At 46.0% G+C, this 17,778-nt stretch overlaps 1 protein-coding gene across 1 annotated transcript in view; it reads left to right on the top strand.

The window, feature by feature from the left end:
* Positions 1-17,778, top strand: part of NTSR1 (neurotensin receptor 1) — a 159,994-nt gene that overhangs the window by 23,940 nt on the left and 118,276 nt on the right. The gene's annotated exons all lie outside the window — the stretch shown is intronic.

Genomic DNA, 17,778 nt, shown 5'->3' with positions numbered 1-17,778 from the left:
TACTGCTTATTTACGGAATACCACAGATGAAACATTTGCTCTAACCTGGGAAACCTTTATAAATTACAATTTAGCACAGGGTCAACATCCACACCCAAGATTTTGGGTTTAAAAAAAAAAATACAGAGGGTTGATTAATACAATACTTTTATCTTTTTGTAATATTTGATGTGAAGGGGAAGGCTGTCAAGGGATGGTAACAGAATCCTGGATTGTTATATGTAACATTTGGAAGTTCAAGAGATGATAATGTAACCATGGTGTTTTTTAAAAAATAAATAAAAATTCATTTTATATATATATATATATATATATATATATATATGCACCATAGAGGCATTCCAAACTAATAAAATAGGCTTCCAGTTTTAAAATAGGACTTCATTAGTAACTAATTATGTAATTAATGAAGGAATTACAATTGTATTGTTGGCGTTTTTTCATAAATTCTCATTCCATTTATTGGCCAACAGGGCCTCTCAGTCTTTCTACTAAATCTTCTCAAAATTATTTTCACACCCTCCAAATAGCTACCAATGTTTGGTCTGTTGGTTTGTCTGAACAGAAGTCTCCAAACTTGCCTGAGATTTTGCTTTAAGTCAATATTGCTCATTAGCTCAGTTAACTGCGGGTCAACAACCCATAGAGCTAATGGGGGTCAGTGCAAGAGCTATGGGCTGAAGCAGGCCAAAAGGTCAGCTTGCAGAGCCAGCAGTTAATAAGTTGAAGGGCCACAAGTGAATCCAGAGGCAGCAACTAATGAGTACGTGGGCCGGAGCAAGGGATTGGTTTCAGAGCATCTCCCCACTAATAGAGGAGCTCATCAGGCTACAGAACAGATCATAGGAACATAGGAAGCTGCCATATACTGAGGGGCTATTCCCACAATCAGGCGAAATTGGGCTAGGGAAGCCCGATTTCGCCTGATCGTGGGAGCCCAGTGGCTTCCTGGCGGTTAACCAGCATGGTGTAGTGGCTAGAGTGCTGGACTAGGACCAGGGAGACCCGAGTTCAAATCCCCATTCAGCCATGATACTAGCTGGGTGACTCTGGGCCAGTCACTTCTCTCTCAGCCTAACCTACTTCACAGGGTTGTTGTGAAAGAGGAACTCAAGTATGTAGTACACCGCTCTGGGCTCCTTGGAGGAAGAGTGGGATATAAATGTAAAATAATAATAGTAGTAGTAATAACAACAACCCACCAAACTAGCCCTCCCCTTAAACCAGGTTTGCGGAGCGAACAAGCGCTCGAACGAGCTAACGAGCACTCTGCAAACCCATTTTTTAAAATTGTGAGTAGCCACGGCTCCGCAGCACAGCTACTTATAAGTAGACCCCCAGCCAGGAAGCTTAAAAGCAGCCTCCCAGCTCGGGGGTCTCTCCAGTATGCCCTGCACGCTCGTGCAGGGCATACTGGAGCTTCCGGGGGCCGCACAGCCCCCGAACTCCCCAGCCCCCGCCGGCTCTGTCATGGAGCTGGCAGTCATGTGGGCAGCCAGGGCTCCCGCCCTGCTCGTCTGCGGGGAGAGCGCTAACCTTGCAAAAGCAGGTCTCACTGATCGTGAGACCCACCTCTGAGTCAGACCATTGGTTTATCCAGCTCAGTATTTTCCTCACAGACTGGCAGTGGCTTCTCCAAGGTTGCAGGCAGGAATCTCTCTCAGCCCTATCTTGGAGAAGCCGGGGAGGGAACTTGGAACCTTCTGCTCTTCCCAGAGCGGCTCCAACCCCTGAGAGGAATATCTTCCAGTGCTCACACTTCTAGTCTCCTTTTCATATGCAACCCAAACGGATCCTGTTTAGCTAAGGGGATAAGTCATGCTTGCTACCACAAGACCAGCTCTCCTCTCCTAAATATGTTTAAGATCCCTGTCCAGCTCCCTGGACAGAAGCTTTATGGAGCCACATGCATCTATGCTGCTTATGAGGTGGAGAGCTGATCTTGCAGTAGCAAGCATGAATTGCTCCCCTTGCTAAACAAGGTTTGCCTTGGTCTGCATTTGGATGGGTGATAACATGTGAGCACTGGCCACAGCTCAGTGGTAGCGCATCTGCTTTGCATGCAGAAGGTCTCAGGTTAAATCCCTGGCATATTCAGGTAGGGCTGGGAAAGGTTCCTGACTAAAAGCTTGGAAAGCTGCTGCCAGTCAGTCTAAATAATACTAAGCTAGACCGATCAATCGTGTGATTCAGTATAAGGCAGTTTACTATGGACAGTGAGGCATGGACGTTCCCCTCTGCAGAAGACCTCAGGGGCCAGACAGAAGTGTATGAGTTGAGGAGGCATTTCAGATACCAGAGCTATTGGGCGAAGGCTTCAGGAAATTGCTGCTGGTTTGTTCATAGCCCGGAGCTTGGGCTGTTGTGTGCATTCAACCGGAGTCACTCATAGTTATGAACAGCCCTGTTCAGATGTGCATATGCAGGATCATTCTGCAAGCAGTATGAGCAAGGCAGTGCTCAGCATGATCTTGTGAATAACCTCTAGCTCCTCCACCTCTCCCTTTCCCCTTGCCCCAAAACTGGCAGAAACTTGCATTGGGGCAGTGGTGAGGCAGTGGACGTGTCTGGGGATACTCCAAGCCTCGGCAGAGTGACTTTTCCTGGTGGTGACTGGACTGGGAGGACTGCATGTCCCGGCAAGCAAATTATGCTCTGCACATTCTATGGAAGGCATTGTTTTCCTGCTGGGGAGGCTAGGACATGCAGTCCAAGTCTAGTCCCCTCCCCAGTTAGGAAATGATGCTCTACTGGCACTTGGAGTGTGGTTTATATTGCAGAGTGAGGAGTGTGATCGGCTGGGTCCAGGTGCACCTGCAGCCACCATTGCCAGTATTTCTGCCGCAAGGGAGGGGGGCGGAATTGAGGACCTTGGGACAGGGGAGGCAGCACAGGCATTTTGCAAGATGCTGCATCAACTGGTTGCAGAGCCATCAGGATTTGTTGGAACACGTGCAAATAGGCACGCTCTTGTTGGGCTGAGCAGCGAACTGTGCAGCTCAGAGCAGTCTAATTGTCAGTGGCTGATATCCTGACTGGCGAGGCAACAGTGCCATGGGAGAAGCACTGGTACTGCTGAAAAGTGCAAGTAATTCAGCTCCACTGCTGGCTCAAAAGTTGGGGCAAATCTTGATGACCTCCCCTTCCCCAGGAAGCTCTCTGTGCCACTCAAAAATATCTCCCTGAGAGTTGCACAACCCTCAGGGACATATCTTTCAATGGCACTAAGCGCTTTGGGGAAGGGGAGGCTGTTGAAATTCACATAGACACTCACAGTGACACACACACACAGAGATACATCATTCACACTGTGGGGCCATTCACACAACTGGGTGGGCAGGGGGATAGGCAGGCAGGCAGGGGGAAGGCTGGTTCAATTTGGCTTCCCCCCGACGAGCTCCTGACAGTTGCTGGGAGCACGGAATGCATTCCCAAATGATCCACTCTATGGCGCAGCATAGAGCTCTGGAGGCCAGGCTGGTGTGTCCTGGCCTCTGGATATCTCACCATGCACTGTGCGACATGCACAGTACATGAGAGGATTCCCCCAGGAGATGGTGCTCTAGACATCCGTCTCTGTGTCAGCTCGGGCTGAACATAGCCCCAGTGAACACACGCTCCCAGAGCCCAGGTTAAGGGCTCGCTCTCCTTAACCCCAGCTAAGAGCCGGGTTTCAAAACTGGGCTCGGCAGTGTTGCGCCACAAGGAGTGGGCCCGATCCTGGTGGTTCTCATGCGCAACCTAACCCAGGCTGGGCTTCCCTTTTTGGTTTCCTCCATTTTTGGTTGTGTGAATGACCACACACACACACACACACACACTAGCACCAGCGCAGCGTTAGTCTGGAACTCTTCAGAAGCACTGGTGATACACTAGTCTGACTCGGTAAAGGTAGCTTACTATGGACAGTGGGGCATGGAAGTTCCCCTCTGCAGAAGACCTCATGGCTTCTCCCATTTGTACCAGGGCTTCATTAATCAGGATGTCATCCAGTGGCTCCCATTGTGTTCCATGGGGCAAGGTAAACAGGGCGCCTGTCAACAACACTGTTAAGGGAGGGGCAAACCCTGTGCGCTGGGCTCAGGCCAAGAATGGTGACTAGGTGCCGAAGAGCCCCCTTCCCTCCAAATGAGGCCTCCATACCAACTTGGTCAGGTCAGGTTTCTGACAACTTAAACTCCCTTCCAAGAAACTGCCATCCTCAAAGGCAGGAGCCATGCTTTGCTCCCCTTGCCAGCCTAGTTTTGCCCCTGAGAGTATCCCCTTCTCCATTGTCCAGTACATGTGAATGATTGCTATGCACTCCTACAGTCTCATTGCATGGGGAGAGTGTACTAGGAAGGACCCCATGAGGAATGCTGCTTTCAGATATATCTTGTATTTATGCATGCATCATATACATTGAGTGATTGAGTGATTATTTTATTTATTTATTTATTTAACATATTTTTATACCGCCCAAAACTTACGTCTCTGGGTGGTTTGAGCACTTGATTAAGTGCCATCAAGTTGGTGTCGACTCTTAGCAACCACAGAGATGGATTCTCTACAGGATGGTCTGTCCAACTTGGCCTTAAAGGTCTCTCAGTGTTGCATCATCGCTGTCGTAATCAAGTCCGTCCACCTTGCTGCTGGTCGTCCTCTTCTCTTTCCTTCAACTTTCCCCAGCATTATGGACTTCTCAAGGGAGCTGGATCTTTGCATAATGTGTCCGAAGTATGTTTAGTTTGAGCCTGGTCATTTGTGCCTCGAGTGAGAATTCTGGATTGATTTGTTCTATGATCCGTTTGTTTGTTTGTTTGTGTGGATAGATAGATAGATAGATAGATAGATAGATAGATAGATAGATAGATAGATAGATAGATAGATAGACAGACAGACACACATTTTATATATAGGCACATGCATGCACGCACAAAGCCTGGGGGCTCTTACAGTATATGGGCCCTCTTTCAGCTCCACCCTTCGTAACGATGGGCATTTACGAAAAGTAGTTCTGGGCAGCATTTAGGCAAAATGAGAGCCTTGAGACCGCTGTCCCTCCCAACTACACAAGGAGCCTGCTGTTAAAGCCTCTTTTCCCTTCTGAAAATTGCACATTTAACAGAGGCTGCAGCTGTTAGAACCAACATGGGGTCTTGTTGTTCCTGAGCATACCTTAGTTTAGGCAATTTCCCCTCCTGCTGCAGGACAGCATTTACCTGCAGTGTTTCCACCCCACCCACCCCCGCCTCCCGAGGAACAGGTTATGCTTTGAACAATTCATTCATCCACCTTGTCCTTTCATTCCCATTCTATATTGATAGCATTTTTTTAAAATCCCTGGATGTGGTAAATCCCAAATGCCCATGCAATTAACCCTTTGGCTGTGAGTAATAGGGAAATTAAAAAAAAATCTAAGGGAACTTTTCCATTACACACAAGGAGGGATTGGCAAAGAGCTCCATAGAGCCCTCCTCCTCCTTTCCTTCCCCTCCCCACTGCAGTGCGCCAGCTATTATATCGAAGATCTATTCGCTTGTTTCCTTCCACCATTGCACACAAGGGGGAAATAGAACCACCTGTCTTGGTCAAGACCTCCAGTGTAGCGCTGCCTTTGAACATTGTCTGGAAACTTCAGCTTGTAGAAAAATTGGCAGCCAGGAGGGTCTCCAGGATAACTCGGAGAAACAATGTCACTCCTGCTTTAAAATCATCACATTGGCTGCTGATTCATTTCTGGGCAAACAACAAAGTCCTGGTGATTACCTTTAAATCCCTGAACAGTTTGGGCCTGGGTTACTGAAGAGAACGCCTTCTTCTGCATGACCTCCACCGAGGTCATCTGGGGAGGTCAGCTTCATTGCCGGTCTGTCTGGCAGTGACTGAGGGTCAGGCCTCCTTCATGGCCACCCCTCGGCTTTGGAGCACATTCCTTGCTGAGATAAGAGGTTCAAGAAGGCCTTGAAACCACATATTTTTGGGGGCAGGCTTATAGATAGATAGATAGATAGATAGATAGATAGATAGATAGATAGATAGATAGATAGATAGATAGATAGATAGTCAGGGTATGCACTCAACTGCAGAGAGGGCCACTGGTCCTGCCTCCTGACCTCTGCACTGTATATTAGTGGAAGGGGGCTGTATGTTCCACATGAGTACACACATGGGTTGAACTGATATTCAGGAACCAGAAGGAGAACAGGAATCCCCAAGATGTGGAGGAGCCCTGTGTACATATTAGGGGTGTGCATAGAACAGGCTGCTGGACTGGGCCAGTTCGGTCTGGCACCCCCTTGAAACCCCACCCCCCTGGTTCGGTCTGGTCTGGGGGGTAAGCGAACATTTATTTTTTTACAAATACAAAAAAAAAATTTTAAACTTACCCTCTCTGGGGGAGTTGTTGGAGGTGGTCTATGGATGTTCCCCCCCACAGCCTCTCTTATTGCCGTCTCTGGCCGTTCGTCTTACTCTTCGGCCCATTTGGGCCTTCCCCCTCTGACGCAGCGGCCATTTTAGAGGCCGCCTCACCTGCACAATTGGCCTCTGCATGGCCTGGGTCACACAGAGGCCAATTGTGCAGGTGCAACAGCCTCCAAAATGGCTGCTGCATCGGAGGGGGAAGGCCCAAACGGGCAGGAGAGCCGGCCAAACAGCAGGAGGAAGCAATAAGGGAGGCCAGCAGGGGGAGGGAGAACCCCCACAGACCCCCCCACTGCCAGCTCCAACAACTCCCCTGAAGGGCGTAAGTTAAAAAAAGTTTTTTTATGTTTTTTAAAAATAATCCACAACCCTCCCCTGAACAGTCGGGGTATGTTCGGTCCAGGGTCAGGGATAGGGACTGGGGTCGGGGTCAGGGACTGAACAGGGGATGGTTTGGTTTGACCCCAAACCATCGAACCTGTTTGTGCATCCCTAGTACATATATCTATATAGCCGCAGTCACACATAATGCAGAACTAGAGTTGAAGGGGCCAGAGGTTACTGGACCATTATGTCTGAATGCAGGACAGCCCCTTGGAACTCCAGTTCTACACAGAGAGTGATCTGTGTTTCTGCTCTATGGACTGCAATTAAAACCCTTGGGTTGTAGTGAGTTTTGCCACTCAAACCCAATGTTTGATGTAGTCTGCATTACATCTGAATGCAGAAATGTAGGCTATGCAAACTCCAACCAGAGTTGAGTGAGGAGATTTCTCCCTCTCTCTTCATGAAAGAAAGAAGCCCGCATAGCCAGTTCTCCCTCTGCTCTGCAGCCTCGCTGACTGCAGAAAAGAAGTTTTCCATTGCATCTGAATTCAGACAAGAGAGTGGGGTTGGTGGAGAGCAGAACCGCGGATCCATTACATGCAAATGTGTCCAGTGTGGGGGTGTGGCAAGTGCATGTCTTGACACTGGAGACGTGGTCAATGCATGTGGTCTCATTCTCCCACATCTATCCCCTGAATATGTGATGAAGGGAAGGAACAAATGATGGCCTTAGAATGGTCCCACATACATATCACTGGGTGAGAGTAACATGCAAACCCAGGCCTTGGACAGATCAAGAACCTTTGCATGAGTTTATGGGGAGTGTGGGCCTCTTAATTCTGTGTTGTTGCCCATGTGCACTGACGTCCAGCCAGGGGAAGGAACAGATAGAATAGGGCTCCACTGAGACCTAGGCTTGTACCTCCCTGGGCATGCAAACATGCCCACATCAGGAAAGTTCATGTCCAGAATTGTTCTCATTCTTAAAAATATGTAATGAATATTAGTTTCCCTGTAGAACCTCAAGCCTGTTGGCACTGTCTGCTTCACAAATTCCCCCTACACATAATGTTCTCTGAATATCTACACAAAGGCACCATTTGCCAAAACATCTGGATACAAATATGATATTTGGGTGCTCTAGCATCAAGCTACATTTGCATTCAGACACCACCAACACCAACACCACCAAAGGGCAAATGTCAATCAGCAAATGACCCCTGTGTGCGCTTGCAAAAAAAATGGGGTGAGAGGGGGCACAGTAATCCAATTGAGTGACAAATGTTAATTCCCTGACAAATCTGTAGAGGAGTAGAAGGCAAGCAATATAGGGGTCACACTGAGTGATTTAATGTTACACTACCCTTGGTACCTTTTGAAAAAGGGATCGCACAACACAAAAAACCATCTGGGAGTAGGAGCGTTATTGAGACAGGACAGGCAACATGGTGGCAGTAAGACCCATGGATTGCGTGAAATAAAGCTAGTGGCCAACATCCTAACTTAAGCAGAACACAGGCAGCGGAGTATGCATGTAGCCAGAGGCACTCTTATCCCTGGACTTTGGGGCCAAGGTCCAAGGCCTCCACACCCCCTGGTGGCCCCTAAACCCTCCTTAGTCTGTCCTGGGTGATATGGTCACCATGGGCCCACACTGCGCCGAGTGGCTGAGTGTAATTGTGACCTGTGCCGGCTGCTTTAGAAACAGAGGGGGAAGTGGGGAACGTGTTAAGTTATGTGTTGAAATGTTTCTGCTAATGCATATTTGCATAAACATACCTGTTTTATATCTTTACATTCTTGTGAGTTCAGTTGCTGTTTGAGCACTCAAAAACTCACATGTTAAAAAATACGATGTGTGTCACGGTGTGTTTAAGGTGATGATGTTTAACGTGTGGGGGAGGGGCCCCTCCAAAGGCCTTTAGGTCCAGGCTCCAGAATTCCCACCCTGCACTGTATTCCTGTATTCCTACCCTGCACTGGCCCAGCAGGGAAGTAACTTCCCTAGTGAGCAAGAGGTTGCTGATTTGAATCCCCGCTGGTATGTTTCCCAGACTATGGAGAACACCTATATCGAGCAGCAGTGATATAGGAAGATGCTGAAAGGCATCATCTCACACTGCATGGGAGAGGCAATGGTAAACCCCTCTTGTATTCTACCAAAGACAACCACAGGGCTCTGTGGTCGCCAGGAGCCGACACTGACTTGACTGCACAACCTTACCTTTACTGGCTGCCTCACATTCTCCTCAAATGCAAGGGCCAGGGATGTCTCAGGACCAAGGATGGCTCCAGGGCAGTTCCCTGGGTTACCATTCAGGACCATGGCTAGAGTTAATCATGAGCTGGCTGCTACAACCAGGAAATGGTGCTCCAGCCGCAGCAGCTCTCTGGAGACTAGTGGCTTTTATAGTTTGCTGCTAAGTAAAATAACTTGATCCCTTGATATTTAAAGGGCCTTGATATTTAAAGGGCCTTTCACAAGTATTCACTCTTGTGGTTCCAAGGAGCCTCCCTCCACTATTGCTGGGAAACCCTCAAAGGACTCTTCAAGAAACTGTGGGTAGGGTAGCGTCCACAGGTTTTAGTGGGCTTGTGGGTTGGGGATCCCCTGGTCTGCCTGGTGTGTGGTATGGATCATCAGTATGTGGTATGGTGTGTGGCCTGGGTCACCAGTGTCTCCCAGCCAGCTCCTTTCCCTAAGGTGTCCATCCCATCCCTTGTCTGGTGGATTTGGGCTCCAGGATAATGACAGTTTCAGAATAAAGCAGTGTGGACACTCTCATGGGATGCGGGCAGTGCTTAGATTTCCATGTATCTCTCCTTCCCTCTGAAGCACTCAGTGCCACCTGCAAATATGTCCCTGAGGATCGCGCAATCCTCAGAGACATATTTTCAGGAGGCACAGAGCACTTCAGAGGGATGGGGAGATCAGTGAAAATTGCCTCCCCCTGCATGAATGCCTGCACTGCTTTACTCTGGAATCCAGCAGTTGCACACCTACTTCCTTCCCTGCATGTGTGTTGCATGTTGGCCAGTGTAAACACTCCCTCATCTAAAACCATCTGCACTGGTTTTTTCTGCATCACTATTTTTTGTTCAAGTATGATGCTCATTCACTTCCTCTGAGCCCATCAGTCACTCAGAGGAGGTGCTTATCAAGATTTTGGTCATGTGGGCTGAATTCTGCCTGGAAATGAACCATTGTTTTCAAATAGGTTTTTTTATATTTTAAAAATGCATGGTTGTCAACAGTGTATCCACTCATCCCATTATTGACTCTGATGAAGAGGTTTGTAGCTTTCTGAAGTGCTTAATAGGACACTACCTGTGCCTTCTGCTGAGTTAAACCATTAGCCCTCTAGCTCAGGATTGTCTAAACTACCTGGCAGAGGCTCTTCAGGACTTCAGACAGGGTGTCTTGCCCAGACACACCTGGAGATTGTGAGAATTTTATTTAAACCGTTTAATTGTTTCTCTCTGGGCTTGGCCACAACCTCAGCAGAGACACTTGGATTCAGAATTCAGGTTCCTCCCAAGCTAGTTATCTTAATGACTCCCAAGAAAATGATCAGACCTCACGGTTTTACAAACAGTTTATTCAGGAACTCACTACAAATCTAGAAAAGAAAGTAATAGAACAGTGCAATTGCTGGTTCAACTGGCTCAAGCTGTCCAGACTTCCAGAGAAGATCTGGAGACTCTGTACAATCTAGCACAATGGGGCTGTTCACACAAGCAGCCCAGGGTAGGGTGGCTCGTGTGAAGCACCAGGATCATGGCCAATCCTGGAACTGCCTCACTGGGTAGCCTGGGCTTTTACCTGGGCAGAACAGCATGGGCTCTGGTGTAGTGCGTGGTGCCTGGGGCCATAGGAGGGCCTTTTCTGTGGCCGCCCCTCTTCTTTGGTACACTCCCCCCCCCAATTCATTCAGCCCCTTCCCTGGCTGCTTTTAAGGCCCTTCTTAAGACCCAACTGTTTCATCAGGCATTTGCCCTTTTATTATTATTCTTGTTGTTGTTTACACAGTCAGACAGGTATTATTAACTGGTTTGTTTTATCCAGACATCGAGTCCTTCCCAAGGACCTGGGATGGCTGAATTTTATTGTCAATGGTTATAGATATCGTCGCAGAATATAAGCTGTTCCCAGTAAAGCTGCTTTTTGTAATTGGCTGATGGTGATTTCTGTGGCCCCTATGGTGTTGCGGTGCTCTTCAAGGTCTTTTGGAACTGCACCCAGGACGCCAATTACCACTGGGATTATTTGGGTCTTTTTCTGCCACAGCCTTTCAATTTCAATTTGTAGATCTTTGTATTTGGTGATTTTTTCTATTTCTTTTTCTTCTATTCTGCTATCCCCTGGTATTGCTATGTCGATTATTTTAACTTGTTTTTCTTTCTTCTCGACTACAGTTAAAATAATTAACATAGCAATACCAGGGGATAGCAGAATAGAAGAAAAAGAAATAGAAATAGAAAGAAATAGAATTGTTGTTGTTGTTGTTGTTGTTATTAATTGTTATTGGTATTGTTGTTGTTCACCGCCTAGAGTCTTTGGAGGATGGGGTATATAAGCAAATTTTAATAAATAAATACATAAATAAATGAGCACACCCTTTTACCCAGGTCCCCGGTTGTGTGTCTGCTTGGACTGCAAGAGCATTTTCAGACAGCAGGTTTTACCGTGAGTTTACTGTGAGGCTTTACTGCGAGTTCACAGTTGCCCAAAAAGCCTACTCAACAAGTGGATTTTTTAACCCTGGATCTAAATCAGACTACTTTCTAATGCACAATGAAAAACCTGAATCGTGTGTGAAGTACTCCCCAATAGCTCGCAGGGACTTTGGCGTAAATCTGGGGACTTTGTGAATGTACACCCTCCATTCCAGAGGAGATGCAGACTAAAAGCCTTGTGTGAAAAAGTTCCAGGCAGCCTGAGCAGACATAGATTAAGTGCCCAGCTGTGCTCATTACACGGTGCATTGTGGGATGTAGGAGGCCGCAGCCTGCTTTCCTCCCACTCCCTGGCTACTCTCAGAGCTGCTGTGTGCCGCTTGTGTAGGCGCACAGCACTGGCAAGCCCAAGCGTGGCTTGGATCATGTGGGGGATCCCCCTCCCGCCGCCGAGCCCTCTCCCAGCCAAGTAAGTTTGAGTTGTGTGCATAACCTTGCCATTTCATAGGAACATAGGAAGCTGCCATATACTGAGTCAGAGCATTGGTCTATCTAGCTCAGTGTTGTCTTCACAGACTGGCAGCGGCTTCTCCAAGGTTGCAGGCAGGAATCTTTCTCAGCCCTATCTTGGAGATGCTACCAGGGAGGGAACTTGGAACCTTCTGCTTTTCCCAGAGAGGCTCCATCCCCTGTGGGGAATATCTTGCAGTGCTCACACATCAAGTCTCCCATTCATATGCAACCATTAATGCATTCTCCCATATGCAAGCTAAGGGGACAAGTCATGCTTGCTACCACACTGCTCTAATTTCAGGTGTCTTGAAATCGGTTTGGTTTCCCCCAGTTTGTCTTGTTCTGCTATGTCATAGTTTTTTTGTGACTTGTTCCCCAATTTTGTGTAGCCTTAATTGGTTATTCCCTCATGTTCATGTGCCTGAGACATATTGCTTTCCTTTACGTCAGCAATGTGTCACCTGTGGTGTCTTGTTTTTCTATGTCCATTTGGAAATCCCCCCTCATCCCCTCTATGTTGTAAGGCCTAATATTTCCAGTGCAATAATTGCTACCTGTCTACCAGTATTGCCACATCTTGAGCTAAAACATACCTGTCTACAACCTTGACAGTAAGAGGGCAAAAGGACAGAGTTAGATTTCCTACAGACTGGAAGTCTTGCTAAGCTAGTCTGACTAAGCTAAAACTTCTCCCTTCCCTACTCAATAATTATTTCTGATAATTTTTCTAAATTATTCTAATTATTATTATTTCTAATATACTAATAACAATAAAATAGTGCAACTTAACTTCTGACAAGATGACAAGATGACTTAACCTGGGAGAAACCTCTGCAAAAAAAATCACACCACCTGTTTGATCAGATAAAACACTGGAAAGAAATTATTCTATACTCCATGGGTAAAGAAACCTCTTTCATACCATGGTAACAAAGCCTCTCTCAAGCCATCAGAACCAAAACACAGTTGTTCTGAAATATTGGCATGGCAAACCATCTGTCTCAGAAGAGAGCTGGGGATTCTGGTTTCGAATAAGGCTGCACAATAATATCTCGTGTTAGCTTTGCAAATATCACATCCAACACTGCAGTACGGATTGCTGAGAGAAAAACTCCAAATATTTGCATAGTTTCAGTATGTTTTTGGCAAAAGCAAATAGCTTCAAACCAATGTGAATCTCTGCATCATTTTCCTTCTTTTATACATTCAAAATCTTCAATCTCATTTGCCCATGCTTACCTGATTGCCTGGCTGTGGTAACCTCCATGGTTTTGTTTAAAGGCGTGTGCATGACATCCCAACATCAGTTATAGCAGCATGATGACATCGACTAGATCATGTGGTCAGGAAATTTAGGACTGACAAAAGGAAATCCTTTTTCACACAGTGCATAATTAATTTATGGAATTCTCTGACGTGGGATGTGGTGATGGCCACTAGCTTGGATGACTTTAAAAGGGGCTTAGACAAATTCATGGAGGACAGGTCTATCATTGGCTACTAGTTTGGTGGCTATAGTCCACCTCCAGCCATAGAGGCAAGTTCCCTCTAAATACCAGTTGCAGGGGAGCAACAGCAAGAGAGGGGGCCTGCCCTCAACTCCTGCCTGTGGCTTCCAGCAGCATCTGGTGGGCCACAGTGTGAAACAGGACGCTAGACTAGATGGGCCTTGGGCCTGATCCAGCAGGGCTGTTCTTATGTTCTTAATCAAAGTGCCCTCACCTCTTGCTTGTGGGCTTTCCAGAGACATCTGGTGGGCCACTGTGTGAAACAGGATGCTGGAGCTGATAGGCTTTGGACCTGATCCAGGAGGGCTGTTCTTATGTGTGTTATCACAGGCAATGAAATGTATTTTATTTATTTATTTTATTTATTTATCAGATTTGTACACCGCCCCAAACATTCATCTCTGGGTGGTTAACAACAGCATAAAACAAGTTAAAAACATTTACAAACACTTAAAACAATTTAAAAATTTAAAAATAAACCAGAGATTAAAACTTAAAAATTTTAAAAGCTGAGAAAGCTTGGGCGAACAGATGGGTATTCAGGTGTTTTTTAAAAACTGCCAGAGATGGGGAGGATTGTATCTCAGCAGGGAGCGCATTCCACAATCTCAGGGCAGCGACCGAGAAGGCCCATCTCTGTGTAGCCACCAAACGAGTTGGCGGTAACTGGAGACGGACCTCCTCAGATGACCTCAATGAGCGATGGGGCTCATAGTGAAGAACATGCTCTCTTAAATACCCATGGCCTAAGCTGTTTAGGGCTTTATAAGTTATAACTAGCACTTTGTATTTTGCCCGGAAACCTATTGGCAGCCAGTGTAACTCCATCAACAAAGGAGTAATGTGGTCTCTCCGAGATGACCCAGAGACCAACCTGGCTGCTGCATTCTAAACCAACTGAAGTTTCCAGACTACATACAAAGGCAGCCCCACGTAGAGCGCATTACAGAAGTCAAGTCTGGAGGTTACCAACAGATGTACCACTGTTTTGAGGTCATTGATCTCGAGAAACAGGCGCAGCTGGCGTATCAGCCGGAGCTGGTAGAAAGCACCCCTGGCCACTGCCTCAACCTGCGAAACCAGGGAGAGGTGTGAATCCAGATGTACTCCCAGACTGCAAACCTGTTCCTTTTGGGGAAGTGTGACCCCATCTTGAACAGGTAGATCACGATTGTCTCTAGAGTTCTGACCCTGCATAATAAGTCCCTCTGAAGGGAAATGACACCAGGAAGAACATGGCTGTGTTCACAACAAAGCCTGAATATCACCCCATAACCTTGGTCTGAAAACAAACACAAAACATGGCAGATTGTCCTTTGTCTTGCTTTGGGTATGTGTGTGTGTGTGTGTGTGTGTGTGTGTGTGTGTGTGTGTGTGTGCATGTTTTAAAAACAGATCCCCTTCCAGGTTTAGAATGGGATCCATTCTGGCTACCAGAGAGTCCAAGCATGCAGATTGATTTGTCCTCAGCCACAGATTTACTTACAAAGCAAATAAATAGTCAGCCCATATACATTCTCTAAACACAGAGCCCATTTTAGTTTTAAACAAGCTGTCAGGAAAATTAATCTCATCAAGTTCAAGGTGACACAGAACTAATCCCTGTGTCCTGCAATTAATCGAGAGCAACTTTATTCCTCGTTATGGGCATAAGGTGACTCTGTCAGGTGAAGTGCTGTGAGTTCTTGGAACGTTTCTTGGAATCCATTAGCAGCTTTTCTGCTGGACTCTCTATTTTTTGGTCTGTGGAACCTCAAACTGAGACTGTTCTTGGCTGGGGCTGGGCAACAGTGGGAGACCTGTTTATGTGCCCAGCATTACTGCTAACATTTTCAGATCTGCTAAGGCCTCACAGTTGTTCTGCCACTACAATATAATTCCAGATTAAAAAGAGATGGAGTAAAACATGTTTTGCCAACTTTTTTTTTTTAAATCTCAAACAAAAAGATGATTTGGGAATTTGTGGCAAAAATCTCTTGATGTTTTTCCAGTTGGCAAGCTATACAGAAAAACAGTTTTAATTTTGTTTTGAGTTGTTTTTAATCTGTTTTTATATTTGTAAACCATGGAGAGCCATCTGGGTGAGGCAGTATAAAAAGCTAATAGGTATAATATAATAATATAATAATAAAATAAATATAATGACCTGCATTTGCAAAAGTCCATGTTTGAGGCCATGTTTACAGTTCTCTGGCCTAGGACAAAATAGGACACCCCTAGGAATTGCCAATCCCTTTCAATTTCAGATGCAGGGATTGGATTTTGTCTAACCTTCCATGCTTTTGTTTAGAAAACGGATCTTCAGACTTTGTATTTGGTCTGATAATCAGTTATACCTTCATTAAAACTTCCTAACTAAAGATACGCTTTCCAAAACCTGCACTCCTTAGATCAAAGCCAATCACTTTACAAGGCACCTCTTCTTCCAACTGATGAAATTAAATCTTTGAAGTCTAAGCTGCTTGATCTGAGTAGAACTCTGTACAGTGCCTCAGAGCCTCCGCAAATTGCTTACAATGAACTATCAGAGTTCACTGAGATCAAATAAATGGAGGGTAGGCTGGTTCTCGAATTTGAGTTGATTAAGAAACAAGCCAAGCTGTTACCCATTTGAGGGGAAGTGTCTTATTTCTGAGCCAATACAATGCACATGTGGGGAACTCACCCTCACTAGTTGTGTTATGCTAGTTGTGGGGTGCATGAGCGTGTGTGTGTGTGTGTGTGTGTGTGTGTGAGAGAGAGAGAGAGAGAGAGAGAGAGAGAGAGAGAGAGAGAGAGAGAGACCATCACTCATAACCATCACTGAGGTTCTTTGAACAATTCTATCATGGATCAGGTTGTAGGGACATGTAGGTTTCTGAAATCCTCCCCCATGCTCCATTGCTCTATTAGTGAAGACAAAGAAACCCTTTCCTCCTCTGCATTTAGGAACACAGGAACATAGGAAGCTGCCATATACTGAGTCAGACCCTTGGTCCATCTAGCTCAGGATTGTCTTCACAGACTGGCAGTGGCTTCTCCAAGGATGCAGGCAGGAATCTCTCTCACCCTATCTTGGAGATGCCAGGGAGGGAACTTGGAACCTTCTGCTCTTGCCAGAGTGGCTCCATCCCCTGATGGGAATATCTTCCAGTGCTCACACATCAAGTCTCCCATTCATATGCAACCAGGGCAGACCCTGCTTAGCTAAGGGGACAAGTCATGCTTGCTACCACAAGATCAGTTCTCCTCTCTGAATATTTAACTCACATAAATCCCCATTCCTTTTCATCTGGAAAGAACTGGAAAATTTAACAAATTTAAAGAGTTCATTCTTGTTTATCTCATATTTACCCCTTTCATCTTACTTTACTCTGACTTGTATGCACAAATATAAGAATTGCAAGCAACTAAGTTGTCTTAAGTTTGCACCTGAAGTTTACAATTTGGTTGTAACTGGGATCATCATAGTCCTTTAATAGACTAATTTGCTGCTAAGAGCAAGCAGCTGTGACATAAATTGATGGTGCTCATTTAATCTGAAGCACCAATAATTAGTATCGCTATAAAATATGTTCTGGGTCTGAGAATGCACAGGAAGAATTTGTGTTTAACCTTTCTGGCTCACCATTAGGCTTGGTTAAGATAACAAGCAAATAACCCTTCTTAAAATTAATATCCCTGTACAAAAAAAGAGACTAATTATATAGGAGTCACCTTAAGTGGCACAGCGGGGAAATGCTTGACTAAGAAGCAGAAGGTTGCCGGTTTGAATCCCCACTGGTCTGTTTCCTAAAACTATGGGAAACACCTATATTGAGCAGCAGCGTTAGAGGAAGGTGCTGAAAAGCAGCAGCATCTCATACTGAGCAGGAGGAGGCAATGGTAAACCCCTCCTGTATTCTACCAAAAGAAAACCACAGGGCTCTGTGAGCGCCAGGAGTCGAAATTGACTTGACGGCACATTTTACCTTTAATTATATAGGACAAGCCCTGCTATATGGACATAGGAACATAGGAAGCTGCCCTATACCAAGCAAACCATTGACCTATCTAGCTCAAAACTGGCAGCAGCTCTCCAAGGTTCAGGTAGCGGTTTTTCCCAGCCTTATTTGGAGATGTCCGAGGCTGAACATGCAAAGCAGATACTCTACCACTGAGCTATAGCCCCGTCAAGGATTAGAGCCATTTAATCCAATATCCTGTTTCTCACATTGGCCAGAGAGATTCTTCTGGGAAGCTCAGAAGCAGGGTGTGTGAATGCAAACGCCTTCCCCACTGAAATCTGCCCACAGGAACTGTTATTCAGTAGCATACTCTACTCTCAAACATGGAGCTCTCATGCCTAATAGCCACAAGCAGGCCGTTC

Source organism: Hemicordylus capensis, chromosome 4 (assembly GCF_027244095.1).
Source record: "Hemicordylus capensis ecotype Gifberg chromosome 4, rHemCap1.1.pri, whole genome shotgun sequence".
NCBI classification, from domain to species: domain Eukaryota; kingdom Metazoa; phylum Chordata; class Lepidosauria; order Squamata; family Cordylidae; genus Hemicordylus; species Hemicordylus capensis.
This window is presented reverse-complemented; position numbering and strand designations above follow the sequence as displayed.